General features: G+C 36.1%; 1 long non-coding RNA gene across 1 annotated transcript; it reads left to right on the top strand.

The window, feature by feature from the left end:
* The first annotated feature begins 1,565 nt into the window (after window positions 1–1,565).
* Window positions 1,566–8,449, top strand: LOC133092329 (uncharacterized). The gene is made up of 3 exons (XR_009701040.1): window positions 1,566–1,599; window positions 4,756–4,798; window positions 8,356–8,449. It is a non-coding gene; the product is annotated as an uncharacterized LOC133092329 (long non-coding RNA).
* Window positions 8,450–8,999: the final 550 nt, after the last annotated feature.

The raw sequence follows: 8,999 nt of genomic DNA on the forward strand, positions 1-8,999 counted from the left end.
TGTATATTTTAATGGTGCTTTGTAATATACAAGGCACTGTGTATGGTGTTTTTATATACTTTATTTGATCCTGAATTCCTCTGCTTAATAGCAAGTTGTTAGTGTTTGTTGAATGAATATCCCATGAGGTAGATAAAACAACTTAATTTATGGATGAAGAATCAGGCTACCAGTTTGCTTACTGGTGTTGGTCCTTAAGTGTTTACTGGTATGTGACAAAACAAAAAAAATAAGGATAATTTTGTCATGCAGTTGCCAACTGTCCTTTCTTGGGAACGATTTCTTTTACTCTGAGACTGTCTTCCACTTTTTTTAGGGAATGTTCAAGGACTTTTTCTTTTTCTTTTTTTTTTTTTTCAAAGATTCATTGATTGATTGATTGCTATGTTGGGTCTTCGTTTCTGTGCTAGGGCTTTCTGTAGTTGCGGCAAGCGGGGGCCACTCTTCATCGCTGTGCGCGGGCCTCTCACTATTGTGGCCTCTCTTGTTGCGGAGCACAGGCTCCAGACGCGCAGGCTCAGTAGTTGTGGCTCACGGGCCTAGTTGCTCCGCGGCATGTGGGATCTTCCCAGACCAGGGCGCGAACCCGTGTCCCCTGCATTAGCAGGCAGATTCTCAACCACTGCACCACCAGGGAAGCCCAAGGGCTTTTTCTTATATGAAATAATAGTCCTGATAAATTTGTTGGTGGGTTTTAATAACACTCACTTTGTAAAGAATATTTTGATGGCTCCATGTAGGTCTCTCCAATTGTTTTTGAAATTTTAGTGGTCTAAGAAGTCCAAAAGATGTGAACAACCATTGTACTCCACTAAGCCTTTTTTCCCACAGGAAAATTAAAATTTAAGGGCTGTTTACTAAAAACAACTGTGGCATTAACTACAAAACAGTAACAGCAGTTACCTTTTATTGAGTGCCTACTACTATCTTATGCTTTATATGCATTCTCTCATTTCATCCTCGCTGGAGTTTAGTAAGAAGGGCGGTACTCTCATTTTACAGTTAAGGAAATTGAAACTTGTGTGAGGTCCTATAAGTGGCAAACTAAGATTCAAACCTACATTTGTCTGATTTTGAAGCCTGTTCTCTTAACCATTAGGCTATTTTACCTCCTTTTTATGTGTTCTAAGATAAACTATTTAACTAACCAATTTTAAATTTTTAAAATATTGAATAATTACACTTCAGTTTCTCGGTATGTCTGGTTATGGGGTTATGGCAGAGTGATGTGAAGAAAGTTGAAATAAAAGGGTTGGAGGAGTGGGATGAGAAAAGAGCAGTGCAGGATGGAGAGAAAAAGATATCTACTTGTTTCCCACATTTATGGTCTTCTGAAAGCATACTGATTGTTATTTAAAGACCCTAGTTCACAGAGTAGAAACTCTATTACTGTATTTGTGGGTTTTCTTCTGATTAATAGAGTAAGTATACTCTTATTATAGAGAACTTTAGAAACACTGATAAATATAAAAAAATAAATCACTCAGAGTCCCGCTACTCAGATAACCAGTATTAATATTTTGGTGCTTCCCATTATCTTTTTCAATTGACAGAGAAAGAGAGACAGAGGGAACATGTACGCACATGATGTTATATAAAGTAAGCATTTCCCCATATTATTTAAAATCTCATATGAAAAGCATTTTAATGATTGAGCAATATTTCATCCTATTGATGCTCTAATTTATGGAGTCATTTCTTAGTTTTGGGGCATTTAACTTGCTTTCAGGTCCCCCTTAACCTTATTATTTACAATGCTTTGGAGAAAACCTTTGAGCATAATTTAGTTTCCTCTATATTTCTAGAACTGACACTCCTGAGTTAAAAGGTATGATATGGCTAAAGGTCTTAATTATGTCTTAGAAAGATGCCTTTCTGAGCAGAACAAACCAGAACAAGGAAATATGGTTGGAAAACTTGCTCTGGGCAAGAGTATTCCAGGGTCTTATTAACTGGCCTATGAATAAATTATTCCCAAACCTTCCATTAGAGCATTTTTCCTATTGGCTAACTAGAACTAATGTTGAGTGTTCATAATGGTATGCTTCTGGAAAAATAGTAGAGTTGCACTAGATTACTCTTCACATAAACCTCTCTCTTTTGTGTTATTAATGTATTTTCTTCTTTCTGAGAAAACAGTAAATTAAAATCTTATATTTAAAAAGAGTAAAAAGTTTTAAATAATTATGGTAAATATCAATACTAGTAATTCTCAAACATTAGCCTGCATCCACATCACCTGGAGGGCTTGCAGGCACAAATTGCTTGGCACCAGTCAGCATCTGGGGTGGACCTTGAAAATTTACATTTCTAATAAGTTCCTGTTGCCAAACCCAGTTCGTGCGCCTGGTGCACAGTGAGGCCAAACAAGCCAAAATGTTGGAGTTTGGAGCAGAGAAAGGTTTATTGCAAGGGCCGAACAATGAGAATGGGCTGCTGGTGCTCAAAAAGCCTGAACTCTCCCAAGGTTTTTAGGGAAGAGTTTTTATAGGCAAAATGTGGGGGGGAGGACTGAAAGGTGTGTGACCTTCCCCTGATTGGTTGGTGGTGAGGTAACGGGATGATGTTCCACGAAGCTCAATCATTAGCCTTCTGGTTCCAACCTATCTGGGATCCAGAGCTTGTGCTCTGACTGAAGTTACCATCCTCTACCTGGGTGGGATAGTTCCTGGAGAACTATCAGATTGTTATGTATAGCCCTTCAGGAGGAACAGGGACCCTGCCCCATGGCTGCACTGCTTCTTGACTGCCTTTCCTTTGTTTCTGCATTCCTTCACTCTTCTGTTTGAATCTGCCCTCTGGAACTCAGGGAACATCTAGGAGGCTAAGCCTTTTTCCTGCAAGCAAGGAAGTGGAGGACAAGGAAAGGCTTTGTCCACAGGGTCCTGCTCAGTTTCATTCGCAGGTGATGGTGATGTTGCTGGTTCAAAGACTATATTTTGAGAACCACTGATACTTACTAATGGATCTTTTAACCTTGGATAAAAAAAACTCTGGCTTTGGTATCAGCATTAGTTTATTTTCAAATTCGACAGGTAATTCTTGTGCAGCAAGGTTGAGAATCACTGGTATATGCAATTAACCAAGTTATAAGAGGTGAAAATTTTTTAATAAAAGTCAAGATTTTAAAAGACAGATGAAAAAAACGATAATGCACTGAATTTAAGAGCCAGGAGTAGTTTCTAGCTTCCTGGTCTATCCCTATGTGTAAACAATTTAAATTCCTATGGGCAAACAATTCAAAATCTGGGATCTTCTGTAAAACAAGGACATCATAAGGTGATCATTAATGTACTTTCTAACAAAACTTTTATGACACAGCTTTTGTAGTTGGCATTTCATGTTGTTAGAAATGATGTGATATAACATTATTAATTAACATTACTAATATAGACACACGTAAACATAAGTTTAATGGTATTACTTATTATCTTGTTAAAGACCAGAGGCTTATGGTGGGATGGGGAGACCTACTCAATAGTGACTGTTTTTTTAATAGCAAGTAGTAATCGCAGTGTCCAGTAGGTGGCAATAGTAACCTTTCATACAACTTTTAAATAGTTGTGTACTTATTGGTAAATATTTGTTTTCTCATTTGACTATACAAATAAAATAGCAAAAATACTTTATAGACCCCTTGGAGCTTTGTTTATGTATTTATTTTTTGTTCTGTTTTGGACATGTTACAGAGGTTGCTTTAGTTGTCACTCTGTAATAATGCATTTTTAGAATTTAAAGAATTTGTTTCTGTTTTAACTTTTATTATAGAATTTTTTCAAATACAGAAAAAAAGAACACCCATTTACTTACCACCCAGCTTCAGCAATTATCAACATTATGCTCTTGTTCTAGGTACGTCTATCCCTTCCATCTACCTACCACTCCCCAGCTCGTCCTCATCCTTGTTAGAATAATTAAAAGCAAATCCCTATAAAGAGTTTCAAGAATAATCAAGCTATAAGTACAAGAAAATTTTAGTTCCATTTTTCAGAACCCAATGTTTTTGTGTTCTCCTCTGGCCATTGAGGGCATTTAGGTTCTTTGGATTGTATTTTGCATGTAATGGCAAAACACCTATTTCTAGTGCTTTGAGAACTTAAGAGTACATAGTAACAGAACTAGCCACAAAAGGTTGTATATAAATATCAATACTTTAAAAAATAAGAAGGAAGAAATTGGTATCTTCACTTAAATTTTTGTTTTTGAATCAAAATATGAAATTAGAAATGTAACTATTATAAGGGATAGGTTGAAATAATAGTTTTCATTCTGAAGGTATTCAAAGGAACAAAAAGTTTTACTGTATTGCTTTATTTTAAAAAATAGAAGGACATTAAATAAATTTCGCAAGTAGAGAAAGGAAGAACACAATCAAAAATTTAAAGAAAACAATGACCCATAATTCCTTAAATAACTGCTTAACATTTCGTATACTTCCTTTTTTTCTTCTTCCCATGGGGAGGTCTCCTTTTTCTCCCTGAAATAACATGGTTGTGATCATGTTGGGTATAGGGTAGGAAGGGAGATGTCTTGGCTTTGGCGGTTTCCCACATCTCCAGCTCTTTAGTCACTTTTATTTGAAAAAAACCAACCAAAAGCAATTTTCAACTATTTGCTAAATGAAAGGTTTAACACTTCCTATATCTTGTCATATGTTGCATAAAACTTTATAGTACTGTTTCCTAAGTTGGTAATTACTTTAATGAAAATTAATTTATGTAAATTTTAAGTTGAATAACCCAGTGTTTCCCAAAGGGCAATAAGTGTACCAAGGAAGACCAAGAAATGAATTTTGATGGTAAGTGAGCCACATCTTTAAGAGTTTAGTATGTTTTTACTATATTATAGGAAAATATAGCTTGCACATAAATGACCATGACTTCATGGTCATTGTTGCCTAGGATGACATTGCCTAGATGATTATTTGTAAAGTCTATTTAAAAATATTGTGTAAATTATGTAAATATATAAACTATATAAACTGCTTTCCAAATTGGTTATACAATTTTACATTCCCTCCAGTAGTGCATAAGGGTTCCAGTCTCTCCACATCCTTGCCAACACTTGGAATTGTCTGTCTTTTTTATTATAGCCATTCTAGTGAGTGTGTAGTAGTCATATATGTTTTAATTTGAAAATAAATTATTTTGCTGAGAAAGTGCTTGGGGATAAATGATAGAGTTTTAAATGTGTGCCATTTAGAAGATGGAGTATATTTATACTATGAAGCTCCAGAAGTGGAGGTAGGACTAATGTAGACTTTCTAGGGAAGCAAATTCTGGCAAAAAGTTAAGCAAAAGTTAAATACTATGGACTTTCTTGCAAAGTTGTAGTAACCTTTTTATTGAATATATTTACATCCAGCTGTTTCAGTGTTTCCTCAGTTACAGTCAACAGAAATTAACCAGAGAAGAAATGTAATGTAAGGATATGTAGTGATTCACAGAATCTAAGGAAAAGTTAAACAACTGGTACTTGGAAAGGATAGGAAGCAGTGCAGCTTAAGGGATCTAAGTAGCAGGAACCAATGGACAGCTTCTTCAGAGAGCTACTGTCAAGGTGAATTTGTTTTCTGACCTTGTGTCACTCTACTCAAGATTTAAATTTTAAGGAGAAAGAGTCTGTTTGGCCTAGTTTAGTTTACACGCCCACTCCTTGGTCAGGAGAAGGCAGAATTGATAATCTCACCAAAACTGCATGCAGTAGGGTAGAAGAAATTGCCCAGGGGGAATATTGAAATGCCTTTACCAAAAGAAGGGGCTCACTGGGTGCTGGGCAGGCAAGACCAATAGATGTCCACTATATCACGTCACTATCTCTGATGAATGACTAGGAGGAATTAATAGCAATGATAGGAGGGTCAACAAATCTCTAAGGGTCATTCATTCCTTGAATAGTTATTAAATGTCTCGTCCTATGATTTCTATGAAATCAATGTATTTCTTTGAAATAAAAACATTTACTTTGTTACTCAAAGTATTTTTACATACATAGCAAATATTCTTTGAATGCAAAAAAAATGTTGCCCATTTATTTTTTGGAGGGGAGAAATGTCAATTTCATTTTATTAAACATAAATAGGAACACATGAACAGATTCCCATGGTAAAAAGTTTAAATCCGATACAGCAAAACTTCTATGATTCTCCCAATCAGCGTCCCTTGTGGCTCCATGTGGATCTTCTATACTTGTACAAATTATGTTCCTACATTTACAGTTAATTGCCTGTTGGCATATGTAGGTTTTTCGTATTTAAAAATAGATAGTATTAGCAAGTACTTCTTTAAGGTAGATTGCTACAATAGTATAGTGGTTAAGAGCACAGACCCTAGAGACAAACTATAAGGATTCAAGTTCTAGCTCTCCTATGTAGCTGTATATTGTTGGTATTGCCCAGTAATTTTAAGGAAACTTTTTATTGACATACAACACAAATCATAACTATGAACAACTTTATGAATTTTCCTAAAGTGAACATGTACCTAGCATATAGGTCACGAACTAGATAATACCAGTACCCCAGAAACCCCTTTGTTCCCTCCTTGAAAAATACTCCTCTTCAAGGTAACCACTATCATGACTTCTAAGAACATGTATTTGTTATTCCTCTTTTTGAACTTTCTGTAAATGGAATAATAATTACCATATGCATTTTGGGGGGGAGGCCCAGGTTCACTCAGTATGTTTATGAAACTCATCCATGTTGTATGTATTTATATTTTATTAATTCTCATTGCTGTTTTAATATTCCATTGTGTGAATATATCACAATTTATCCATTCTACTGTTGATGGACATGTGGATTCTTTACAATTTGAGGTATTACAAATAATGCTATTCTGGACATTCTTATACAGTTTTTGGGGGGGAGGTTTTAGGGATTTTACAAATAATGCTATTTATTAACATTCTTGTTCACTTCTTTTGGTGAACATATGTATGCATTTCCCTTAGATATATACCTAAGAGCGGAATTGCTGGATCGTAAGTTAGGTATATGTTCATTTATAGTAGATAATGCTTCACAGTCTTCCAAAGTAGTTGTACCAATATAACTTCCAACGGTGTGTGAGAGTTCCCACTGATCTATATCCTTGCCGATAATTGGTTTATCTTTTTCATTTTAACCATTTTGCAGAACGTGACATGGTCCAGTAATTTTTGAAGAATGTAAAAATCCCATTAGTGGGGAAGACAGAATGTAGGGTGTCACTCCCCAGTGATTGAAGTTGGCTCTGAGGTCGGGCAAGGCCCGGGCTGGGCAGACCCGCCCTAGGGGTGAGGGGTTGCTGGCATGTCAGCACTCCTGCCCTTCTTCATTACCCTCTCCCTGTATCGGGGCCCACATGCCCTTTGGAAAAAGGGATCACCTGAGAAGCACAATACAAGGGCTTGTCCCTTGCATCTGGGCTGGTGATCTGGGCAGAGGCTGGGACAGGAGCCACAAGAGTCGGATAGTTTTCCCAGGAGAGGCCCAGTGCCTCCTTCCTTCCCAGGGTCACCACCTTCCTGGCTCCTCCTGCCTTGTGCCCCCTCAGGCCTTCCAGCCCCTTGTACCTTTACTGCTGTTTGGTTAAAGCCTCTGTTTTGTTAAAAAAAAAAAAAAAATTATCAGGTGATCTAGAGTTTTATGGGATTTATAAAATAACTTTTTCTTCAAAAAATTAAAAGAGATGGAAGAAATCTGTTATTCTCTGACTCCAACAAGTTACTATCTTCTGGGGAAAGGATTAATTTCGTTTGGATTATCCTATGTAATAAAGGGCCCTCCATCAGACTCTAGAACCTGGTTTTGAACATTACCCCTTCTTTATATCTAAATCCCATGTTTGGTAAAATTAGGTGTTTAAGGTTTTAAAATTATTGTTCCTGGTATATTATGCAATTTCAAATATTACTACTCTTAACCTAGACTGGAGACTGCAAATACCTGACTCACATTCTGTCATCCCTTGTTTCCAACCAGGCAGATTATGACAGATGACGTGACTCACAGAATGTTTTCCCACTGATTTCTGTGTGGTCTCAGGTTTTTTTTTTTCTCAGTACAGTGCTCCACGTGGTCACACTGTTGAATAGAAGTGCGATGGAAGATTAAAACACTCTTTTCATCCTGTACCTCAAGGTACAAGGTAATCAGCTGAGTCTTAAAATTTTCTTAAGTATTGCCATTGCTGGTTGGCCCTATATTACACTGAGAGAAATGTGACCCATTCTTAGAAAGCTGTCATTTAAATCTATTACTTAGTCATGCTAACTGAGGAGCTGGCTTACTTTTATTTTATTCTTGTTCAAAATTTTTTGTTTTCCTTTCTATTTTAATATTTAATTGATTTTTTTTTTCTTTTGGACTAGGAAAAATTCTGAGAAGTTTGCTGCAGCTTCATAGGTCAAAGTAAGTTAGGGGAAATGACTTGAAAGAGGAGGAAAGATGATGCAGATACAGGGTTACACATGAATACTGACAGTTTGGGGGTTAGGAAGACCTTTAGAGTCCTATATGGTTTTGGAGTATATTGGTTATGGTATGATGTATATTGATCATAGCTTGTCACTTGAAATTAAAATTAAAAATAATTTATGGTAGTGAATGACAAAGTAGCATTTTTCAAAGTGAAATGTTAGAGAATAAGTTGCTTCTTTAAAAATTTTGACTATGCTAAAATGATAAAGCTGATGATTAAAACCTAAGATGAAAGATAATTAAAACCTGAAGCGGATAAAGAAGGAAGGGAGGATAGATGAAAAATAAAAGAGTTTGGTGATATAGATGAAACCAGGAGATAAGTTTTAGCAGTAGTAGTTTATGCTAATGTCATATTCCCAGCTCCAACCCTTACTAAGTGTGTTACTTTGAGCATTCACTTGCCTTGTGAGCCTCAATCTTTTTGACTATAACGCAATCATAAGAAAGGTCACCTTTATTAACTCAAAGTGTTGTGAAAACTACTCAGGTAATGTAAATGAAATTATTTTATAAAATGAAGGTACAATCAACT

This window comes from Eubalaena glacialis, chromosome 5 (assembly GCF_028564815.1).
Source record: "Eubalaena glacialis isolate mEubGla1 chromosome 5, mEubGla1.1.hap2.+ XY, whole genome shotgun sequence".
NCBI classification, from domain to species: Eukaryota; Metazoa; Chordata; class Mammalia; order Artiodactyla; family Balaenidae; genus Eubalaena; species Eubalaena glacialis.